The 9,650-nt window shown below is 43.1% G+C and overlaps 9 non-coding genes across 9 annotated transcripts; all 9 read left to right on the top strand.

Annotated features, from left to right (window-relative positions):
* Window positions 1-1,343: 1,343 nt before the first annotated feature.
* On the top strand, window positions 1,344-1,416 carry trnaf-gaa (transfer RNA phenylalanine (anticodon GAA)). The gene has a single exon. It is a non-coding gene; the product is annotated as a tRNA-Phe (tRNA).
* Window positions 1,417-1,833: 417 nt separating this feature from the next.
* On the top strand, window positions 1,834-1,906 carry trnaf-gaa (transfer RNA phenylalanine (anticodon GAA)). Its single transcript has one exon. It is a non-coding gene; the product is annotated as a tRNA-Phe (tRNA).
* A 417-nt stretch (window positions 1,907-2,323) lies between these two features.
* trnaf-gaa (transfer RNA phenylalanine (anticodon GAA)) lies at window positions 2,324-2,396 on the top strand. The gene has a single exon. It is a non-coding gene; the product is annotated as a tRNA-Phe (tRNA).
* A 401-nt stretch (window positions 2,397-2,797) lies between these two features.
* trnaf-gaa (transfer RNA phenylalanine (anticodon GAA)) lies at window positions 2,798-2,870 on the top strand. Its single transcript has one exon. It is a non-coding gene; the product is annotated as a tRNA-Phe (tRNA).
* Window positions 2,871-3,289: 419 nt separating this feature from the next.
* Window positions 3,290-3,362, top strand: trnaf-gaa (transfer RNA phenylalanine (anticodon GAA)). Its single transcript has one exon. It is a non-coding gene; the product is annotated as a tRNA-Phe (tRNA).
* Window positions 3,363-3,763: 401 nt separating this feature from the next.
* On the top strand, window positions 3,764-3,836 carry trnaf-gaa (transfer RNA phenylalanine (anticodon GAA)). Its single transcript has one exon. It is a non-coding gene; the product is annotated as a tRNA-Phe (tRNA).
* Window positions 3,837-4,249: 413 nt separating this feature from the next.
* Window positions 4,250-4,322, top strand: trnaf-gaa (transfer RNA phenylalanine (anticodon GAA)). The gene has a single exon. It is a non-coding gene; the product is annotated as a tRNA-Phe (tRNA).
* Window positions 4,323-4,720: 398 nt separating this feature from the next.
* trnaf-gaa (transfer RNA phenylalanine (anticodon GAA)) lies at window positions 4,721-4,792 on the top strand. The gene has a single exon. It is a non-coding gene; the product is annotated as a tRNA-Phe (tRNA).
* A 395-nt stretch (window positions 4,793-5,187) lies between these two features.
* On the top strand, window positions 5,188-5,260 carry trnaf-gaa (transfer RNA phenylalanine (anticodon GAA)). The gene has a single exon. It is a non-coding gene; the product is annotated as a tRNA-Phe (tRNA).
* Window positions 5,261-9,650: the final 4,390 nt, after the last annotated feature.

The raw sequence follows: 9,650 nt of genomic DNA, 5'->3' as shown, positions 1-9,650 counted from the left end.
CATCAAACACAATGTTAAAACAACAGACAAAGCCAGAAATCTTGGTGTAGTCATGACTCAGACCGAACGTTAACAGCCACATTAAGACAATAACAAAGTCAGCCTACTATCACCTTAAGAACATATCAAGGGTTAAAGGACTTATGTGTCAACAGGACTTGGAAAAACTGGTCCATGCTTTCATCTTCATAGACTTGACTACTGTAACGGGGTCTTTACAGGTCGCCCTAAAAAATCAATCAGACAGCGCAGCTGATCAGAACGCTGCTGCTCGAGTCCTCACTAAGACCAAAGACTGGATCACATCACTCCAGTTCTGAAGTCTTTACACTGGCTTCCTGTGTCTCACAAGATTGATTTCAAAGTACTCTTGCTAGTTTATAATACCTTAACGGTTTAGGTCCAAAATACATTTCTGATCTGCTACTACACTACGACCCCCCCAGACCTCTCAGGTCCTCTGGGACAGGTCTACTTTCTGTCCCCAGAGTCAGAACTAACAGGGGTGAAGCAGCTTTCAGTTTCTATGCTCCTCATATCTGGATAATAAACCTCCAGAACCTGTAGATCCGCTGCTACTCTCAGTTCTTTTAAATCAAGGCTGAAGACCTTTCTTTTTGATGCTGCCTTTCTTTAAATGAATGCTCATTTCTTTAAATTCTTAGCTGCACTGTAACTTTTATTCTTGTGTTTTATGTGTCCTAATGTTTCTATTTTGTTTTTAACTGTCTATTCATGTGTCTTATTGATTTTTAATGCTTATGACTTTTAACTGTTTGTACTTGTGTTTTATCTGTTTTAATGATTTTATGTAAAGCACTTTGAATTGCCCTGTTGCTGAAATGTGCTATACAAATAAAGCTGCCTTGCCTTGCCTTGCCTCAGTTGGGAGAGCGTTAGACTGAAGATCTAAAGGTCCCTGGTTCAATCCCGGGTTTCGGCAGCATTTGTTGGGTCTTTTGATGAAAGATGGTTAGAACTGTCGATTAGGGTTATCACTGAATTCCACAAGAAGTCCCTTTGGAACCCATACTCCTTACCGTTGGTTGTTACTGGACGGATGACAGGATGGATGCCATGTCAACAGGGAGTTGACTAAGGAACGTTGGGGCAGTTATTGTACCTGGTGTGGAAGGACCTCTGTTTCCTCAGCTGGTTTATTTCATTTGGAGCAGCTCTGTTGGGCAATTACTTTCTCTCTCTGCAGCAGCAGTTGAAGTTCTTTGTTTTCCCGCAAAGAGCCCCCAAATGATGTGTGGAACCTTGCTGTTTTTGAAATATCTCTGTATTTTTTCGATATGTGTTCTTTTCCTCATAATGGCCACCAAATAATGCTATTTTGAGCCGAAATAGCTCAGTTGGGAGAGCGTTAGACTGAAGATCTAAAGGTCCCTGGTTCAATCCCAGGTTTCGGCAGCATTGGTTGGGTCTTTTGAGGAAAGATGGTTAGAACTGTCGACTAGGGTTATCACTGAATTCCACATGAAGTCCCTTTGGAACCCATACTCCTTACCGTTGGTTGTTACTTTACTGGATGGGTTACTGGACGGATGACAGGATGGATGCCATGTCAAAAGGGAGTTGACTAAGGAACGTTGGGGCAGTGATTCTACCTGGTGTGGAAGGACCTCTGTTTCCTCAGCTGGTTTATTTCATTTGGAGCAGCTCTGCTGCGCAATTACTGTCTCTCTCTGCAGCAGCAGTTGAAGTTCTTTGTTTTCCCGCAAAGAGCCCCCAAATGATGTGTGGAACCTTGCTGTTTTTGAAATATCTCTGTTAATTGTTCGATATACGTTTTTTCCTTGTGACAGCCACCACAAAATGCTATTTTGAGCCGAAATAGCTCAGATGAGAGAGCATTAGACTGAAAATCTAAAGGTCCCTGGTTCAATCCCGGGTTTCGGCAGCATTGGTTGGGTCTTCTGAGGAAAGATGGTTAGAACTGTCGACTAGGGTTATCACTGAATTCCACATGAAGTCCCTTTGGAACCCATACTCCTTACCGTTGGTTGTTACTTTACTGGATGGGTTACTGGACGGATGACAGGATGGATGCCATGTCAATAGGGAGTTGACTAAGGAATGTTGGGGCAGTGATTCTACCTGGTGTGGAAGGACCTCTGTTTCCTCAGCTGGTTTATTTCATTTGGAGCAGCTCTGCTGCGCAATTACTGTCTCTCTCTGCAGCAGCAGTTGAAGTTCTTTGTTTTCCCGCAAAGAGCCCCCAAATGATGTGTGGAACCTTGCTGTTTTTGAAATATCTCTGTTAGTTGTTCGATATACGTTTTTTCCTCGTGACAGCCACCACAAAATGCTATTTTGAGCCGAAATAGCTCAGATGGGAGAGCATTAGACTGAAGATCTAAAGGTCCCTGGTTCAATCCCGGGTTTCGGCAGCATTGGTTGGGTCTTCTGAGGAAAGATGGTTAGAACTGTCGACTAGGGTTATCACTGAATTCCACATGAAGTCCCTTTGGAACCCATACTCCTTACCGTTGGTTGTTACTGGACGGATGACAGGATGGATGCCATGTCAACAGGGAGTTGACTAAGGAACGTTGGGGCAGTGATTCTACCTGGTGTGGAAGGATCTCTGTTTCCTCAGTTGGTTTATTTCATTTGGAGCAGCTCTGCTGCGCAATTACTGTCTCTCTCTGCAGCAGCAGTTGAAGTTCTTTGTTATCCCACAAACAGCCCCCTAATGATATGTGGAACCTTACTGTTTTTGAAATATCTCTTTTAACTTTTCAATATTTGTTCTTTTTCTCGTAACGGCCACAACAAAATGCAATTTTCAGCCGAAATAGCTCAGTTGGGATAGCGTTAGACTGAATGTCTAAAGGTCCTTGGTTCAATCCCGGGTGTCGGCAGCATTGGTTGGGTCTTTTGAGGAAAGATGGTTAGAACTGTCGACTAGGGTTATCACTGAATTCCACATGAAGTCCCTTTGGAACCCATACTCCTTACCGTTGGTTGTTACTTTACTGGATGGGTTACTGGGCGGATGACAGGATGGATGCCATGTCAACAGCGAGTTGACTAAGGAACGTTGGGGCAGTGATTCTACCTGGTGTGGAAGGACCTCTGTTTCCTCAGCTGGTTTATTTCATTTGGAGCAGCTCTGCTGCGCAATTACTGTCTCTCTCTGCAGCAGCAGTTGAAGTTCTTTGTTTTCCCGCAAAGAGCCCCCAAATGATGTGTGGAACCCTGCTGTTTTTGAAATATGTCTGTTATTTTTTTCGATACGTGTTCTTTTCCTCGTAACCGCCACCGCAAAACGTTATTTTGAGCCGGAATAGCTCAGTTGGGAGAGCGTTAGACTGAAGATCTAAAGGTCCTTGGTTCAATCCTGGGCTTCGGCAGCATTGGTGGGATCTTTTGAGGAAAGATGCTTAGAACTGTCGATAAGGGTTATCACTGAATTCCACAAGAAGTCCCTTTGGAACCCATACTCCTTACCGTTGGTTGTTACTGGACGGATGACAGGATGGATGCCATGTCAACAGGGAGTTGACTAAGGAACGTTGGGGCAGTTATTGTACCTGGTGTGGAAGGACCTCTGTTTCCTCAGCTGGTTTATTTCATTTGGAGCAGCTCTGCTGGGCAATTACTTTCTCTCTCTGCAGCAGCAGTTGAAGTTCTTTGTTTTCCCGCAAAGAGCCCCCAAATGATGTGTGGAACCTTGCTGTTTTTGAAATATCTCTGTTATTTTTTCGATATGTGTTCTTTTCCTCGTAATGGCCACCAAATAATGCTATTTTGAGCCGAAATAGCTCAGTTGGGAGAGCGTTAGACTGAAGATCTAAAAGTCCTTGGTTCAATCCCGGGTTTCGGCAGCATTGGTGGGATCTTTTGAGGAAAGATGCTTAGAACGGTCGATAAGGGTTATCACTGAATTCCACAAGAAGTCCCTTTGGAACCCATACTCCTTACCGTTGGTTGTTACTTTACTGGATGGGTTACTGGACGGATGACAGGATGGATGCCATGTCAACAGGGAGTTGACTAAGGAACGTTGGGGCAGTAATTGTACCTGGTGTGGAAGGATCTTTGTTTCCTCAGCTGGTTTATTTCATGTGGAGCAGCTCTGCTGGGCAATTACGTCTCTCTCTGCAGCAGCAGTTGAAGTTCTTTGTTATCCCCAAACAGCCCCATAATGATATGTGGACCTTACTGTTTTTGAAATATCTCTTTTATTTTCAATATTTGTTCTTTTTCTCGTAACGGCCACAACAAAATGCAATTTTCAGCTGAAATAGCTCAGTTGGGAGAGCGTTAGACTGAAGATCTAAATGTCCCTGGTTCAATCCCGGGTTTCGGCAGCATTTGTTGGGTCTTTTGAGGAAAGATGGTTAGAAATGTCTATTAGGGTTATCACTGAATTCCACAAGAAGTCCCTTTGGAACCCATACTCCTTACCGTTGGTTGTTACTGGACGGATGACAGGATGGATGCCATGTCAACAGTGAGTTGACTAAGGAACGTTGGGGCAGTTATTGTACCTGGTGTGGAAGGACCTCTGTTTCCTCAGCTGGTTTATTTCATTTGGAGCAGCTCTGTTGGGCAATTACTTTCTCTCTCTGCAGCAGCAGTTGAAGTTCTTTGTTTTCCCGCAAAGAGCCCCCAAATGATGTGTGGAACCTTGCTGTTTTTGAAATATCTCTGTATTTTTTCGATATGTGTTCTTTTCCTCATATGGCCACCAAATAATGCTATTTGAGCCGAAATAGCTCAGTTGGGAGAGCGTTAGACTGAAGATCTAAGGTCCCTGGTTCAATCCCGGGTTTCGGCAGCATTGGTTGGTCTTTTTGAGGAAAGATGGTTAGAACTGTCGATTAGGGTTATCACTGAATTCCACATGAAGTCCCTTTGGAACCCATACTCCTTACCGTTGGCTATTACTGGACGGATGACGGGATGGATGCCATGTCAACAGGGTTGACTAAGGAACGTTGGGGCAGTGATTGTACCTGGTGTGGAAGGACCTCTGTTTCCTCAGCTGGTTTATTTCATTTGGAGCAGCTCTGCTGGGCAATTACTGTCTCTCTCTGCAACAGCAGTTGAAGTTCTTGTTTTCCTGCAAAGAGCCCCCAAATGATGTGGAACCTTGCTGTTTTGAAATATCTCTGTTAGTTGTTCGATATACGTTTTTTTTCCTGTGAACAGCCACACAAAATGCCGTTTTGAGCCGAAATAGCTCAGTTGGGAGAGCGTTAGACTGAAGATCTAAAGGTCCCTGGTTCAATCCCAGGTTTCGGCAGCATTGGTTGGGTCTTTTGAGGAAAGATGGTTAGAACTGTCGACTAGGGTTATCACTGAATTCCACATGAGTCCCTTTGGAACCCATACTCCTTACCGTGGTTGTTACTTTACTAGATGGGTTACTGGACGGATGACAGGATGGATGCCATGTCAAAAGGGAGTTGACTAAGGAACGTTGGGGCAATGATTCTACCTGGTGTGGAACGACCTCTGTTTCCTCAGCTGGTTTATTTCATTTGGAGCAGCTCTGCTGCGCAATTACTGTCTCTCTCTGCAGCAGCAGTTGAAGTTCTTTGTTTTCCCGCAAAGAGCCCCCAAATGATGTGTGGAACCTTGCTGTTTTTGAAATATCTCTGTTAGTTGTTCGATATACGTTTTTTCCTTGTGACAGCCACCACAAAATGCTATTTTGAGCCGAAATAGCTCAGATGGGAGAGCATTAGACTGAAGATCTAAAGGTCCTGGTTCATCCCGGGTTTCGGCAGCATTGGTTGGGTCTTTGAGGAAAGATGGTTAGAACTGTCGACTAGGGTTATCACTGAATTCACATGAAGTCCCTTTGGAACCCATACTTCTTACCGTTGTTTGTTACTTTACTGGATGGGTTACTGGACGGATGACAGCATGGATGCCATGTCAACAGGGAGTTGACTAAGGAACGTTGGGGCAGTGATTCTACCTGGTGTGGAGGATTTCTGTTTCCTCAGCTGCTTTATTTCATTGGAGCAGCTCTGGCTGCGCAATTACTGTCTCTCTCTGCAGCAGCAGTTGAAGTTCTTTGTTATCCCACAAACAATTCAATTTTTCAATTCAATTTTATTTATAGTATCATTCATAACAAGAATTATCTCAAGACACTTTACAGATAGACCACACTCCGGATTTACAAGGACCCAACAGTTCTAGTTTCCTCCAGAGCAAGCAACAGTGCGACAGTGGCGAGGAAAAAACTTCTTTTAGGCAGAAACCTCGGTCAGACCCAGGCTCTTGGTAGGCGGTGTCTGACGGGCGGCCGTGGGGTTAGAATGAATAGTGGCAATAACAAAATAGAAAAAATTAGTAATTTGTAGCAGTTCTTTGTGGTAGTTCATGGCATAGCAGGACGCTGTGCAGCATTACAAGGCACCAGCAGGACGTAGCAGGACGTAGCAGGACGTAGCAGGGCACCACAGTGTAGCAGTTGAACATGGCATCACAGAACGGTAGCGGAACCATGGCAATAGCTGCTACCCTGATTTCGGAGCCTCTCTGATCCAAGGGAACATGCTGGGGAAAAAGAACATAAGGACTCCGGGAATGACTCCCCAGAAATAGGTTAGTAACAAGCATTTCTGGGACATGGATGCACATAAATGAAAAGATGGAAAGATAGAGGAGAGAGGAGCTCAGTGTATCAAAATAAGTCCCCAGCTGTCTAAACTATTACAACAAAACCAGAGAGACGAGGTAAAGAGAGCTCCAGCCCGGCCGGGCCAGAACTCTCCCCAACCGGATCGGACTGTATGCCAAGTCTCCCTTTGGTTCTATTATATTCTTGATTATATTTAGATAATCTGAAAACTATGTGACTAGCTACTACTCCCTAACAATATTCGATTCTATGCCCTAACTAGTGTATAAAATAAGTCCCCAGCTGTCTAAACTATTACAACAAACCAAGAGAGACGAGGTAAGAGAGCTCCAGCCCGGCCGGGCCAGAACTCTCCCCAACCGGATCGGGCTGTATGCCAAGTCTCCCTTTAGTTATTTATATGATAGATAAATCTGAAAACAATGTGACTAACTACTACTCCCTACCAATATTCGATTCTATGCCCTAACTATAAGCTTTATCAAAAAGGAAAGTCTTAAGCCTACTCTTAAATGTGGAGACGGTGTCTGCCTCCCGGACCCAACTGGAACCTGGTTCCACAGGAGAGGAGCTTGATAGCTGAACGCTCTGGCTCCTGTTCTATTTTTAGAGACTCTAGGAACCACCAGTAACCCTGCATTCTGGGAGCGTAGTTCTCTCTAGGGTTGTAAGGTACTATAAGCTCTTTAAGATAAGATGGAGCCTGACCATGAAGAGCTTTGTAGGTGAGAAGAAGGATTTTAAATTCTATTCTAATTTTCAGGAAGCCAATGCAGAGAAGCTAAAACAGGAGAAACGTGATCTCTTTTCCTGGTTCCTGTCAGAACACGTGCCGCAGCATTCTGGATCAGCTGTAGAGTCTTTATGGATTTTTTCGAGCAGCCTGATAACAGAGAATTGCAGTAATCCACCTAGAAGTAACAATGCATGGACTAGTTTTTCTGCATCATTTTTAGACAGGATATTCCTGATTTTTGCAATATTACGTAGGTGAAAAAGGCGATCCTGAAATTTGCTTTAAATGGGAATTAAAGGACATGTCCTGATCAAAGATGACTCCAAGATTCTTCACTGTGGTGCTGGAGGCCAGGGTGATGCCATCCAGAGTAACATATCTTTGGATAGTGGCGTCACGAAGGTGCTGGGTCCGAGAGCAATAACTTCAGTTTTATCGGAGTTTAACATTAGAAAATTACAGGTCATCCAGGTTTTAATATCTTGAAGGCACGTTTGAAGTTTAGCTAACTGATTAGTTTCATCCGGCTTGATTGAAAGATATAATTGAGTATCATCTGCATAACATGAAGTTTATGGAGTGTTTCCTAATATACTGCCTAAAGGAAGCATATATAAAGTGAACAGGATTGGACCGAGCACAGATCCTTGTGGGACTCCATGACTACCGTTGGCGTGCACAGAGGATTCATCGTTAACATTAACAAACTGAGATCGATCTGATAAATAAGACTTAAACCAGCTTAGAGCAGTCCCTTTAATGCCAATTAAATGTTCCAATCTCTGTAATAAGATATAATGGTCAATGGTATCAAATGCAGCGCTAAGATCTAATAACACAAGTACAGAGATAAGTCCTTTGTCTGAAGCAATTAGGAGGTCATTAGTAATTTTCACAAGTGCTGTCTCTGTGCTATGATGAACTCTAAATCCTGACTGAAAATCCTCAAATAAGCTGTTGCTATGCAGAAAGTCACACAGCTGTTTGGCGACTGCTTTCTCAAGAATCTTAGAGAGAAATGGAAGGTTGGATATAGGTCTATAGTTGGCTAAACATCTGGATCAAGGTTTGGCTTTTCAGAAGAGTTTAATTACAGCTACTTTAAACTGCTGTGGTACATAGCCTGTTAATAAAGACAAATTGATTATATTTAGTAGTGAAGTGTGACTAATGGTAAACTTCTTTAAGTAGCCTAGTCGGGATGGGATCTAAGAGGCAGGTTGATGCTTAGATGAACAAATATTGAATTAAATTGATAAAGATCAAGTGAAGCAAAGCAGTCAAAACATGTATCTGGTTTTACAGCTGTTTCTAAGGTTCCTGAGTTTAGAGATAAGTCAGTGCCAGTTAAAGGCAGGTCTTGGTGAATTTTGCTTCTAATAGTTATAATTTTATCATTGAAGAACCTCATAAAGTCGTTACTACTAAGAGCTATGGAAATACTTGGCTCAGTAGAGCTGTGACCTTCTGTTAGCCTGGCTACAGTACTGAAAAGAAACCTGGGGTTGTTCCTATTTTCCTCTATCAATGACGAGTAGTACGCTGCTCTGGCATTACGAGGCCTTCCTATACGTTTTAAGACTATCTTGCCAGGTTAAACGAGAATTTTCCAGTTTGGTGGAGCGCCAGATCTTCTCAAGTTTCGCGCTATTTGCTTTAATTTGCGAGTTTCAGTGTTATACCATGGAGCTAACCTTCTTTGTTTTATTATCTTCTTTTTAGAGGGGGCAACAGAGTCTAGAGTCATTCGTAGCGAGCCTGCTGCACTATCAACAAAATGATCGATTTGGGAGGGACTAATAGCATAGAGTCCTCCGTTACTTTGGACTTGGTAATGAATTAAATGCTAACGGAATCGTATCCTTAATTTAGCTACAGCACTATCAGATAGACATCTTGTATAGGATGTTTTGCCTAACGGCGTGTAGTTCAGCAGTATAAACTCAAAGTTATCAAACAGTGGTCAGATGGAAGGGATTCTGTGGGAACACTATTAAATGTTCAATTTCAACACCATATACCAGAACAGATCGAGGGTGTGGTTACAACGGTGAGTCAGTTTTATGTACACTTTGAGAGAAGCCAATGGAATCTAATAGAGATAACGCAGTGCTAAGGCTATCATTCTCATCGTCCACATGAATATAAAATCCCTACATAATAACTTTGTCCGTTTTTAGCACTAAGTTCGATAGAAACTCTGCAAATTCTGATAAAAATTCAGAGTATGGACAGGTGCTCGGTACACTATAACAAATAGAACTGGTTGCATTGATTTCCACTTGGGTGTGAAAGACTAAG

The sequence above is a fragment of the Etheostoma spectabile genome, unplaced genomic scaffold, assembly GCF_008692095.1.
Source record: "Etheostoma spectabile isolate EspeVRDwgs_2016 unplaced genomic scaffold, UIUC_Espe_1.0 scaffold00018535, whole genome shotgun sequence".
Taxonomy (NCBI): domain Eukaryota; kingdom Metazoa; phylum Chordata; class Actinopteri; order Perciformes; family Percidae; genus Etheostoma; species Etheostoma spectabile.
Note: the sequence above shows the minus strand (reverse complement) of the source record. Positions and strands in the feature narration are given on the sequence as shown.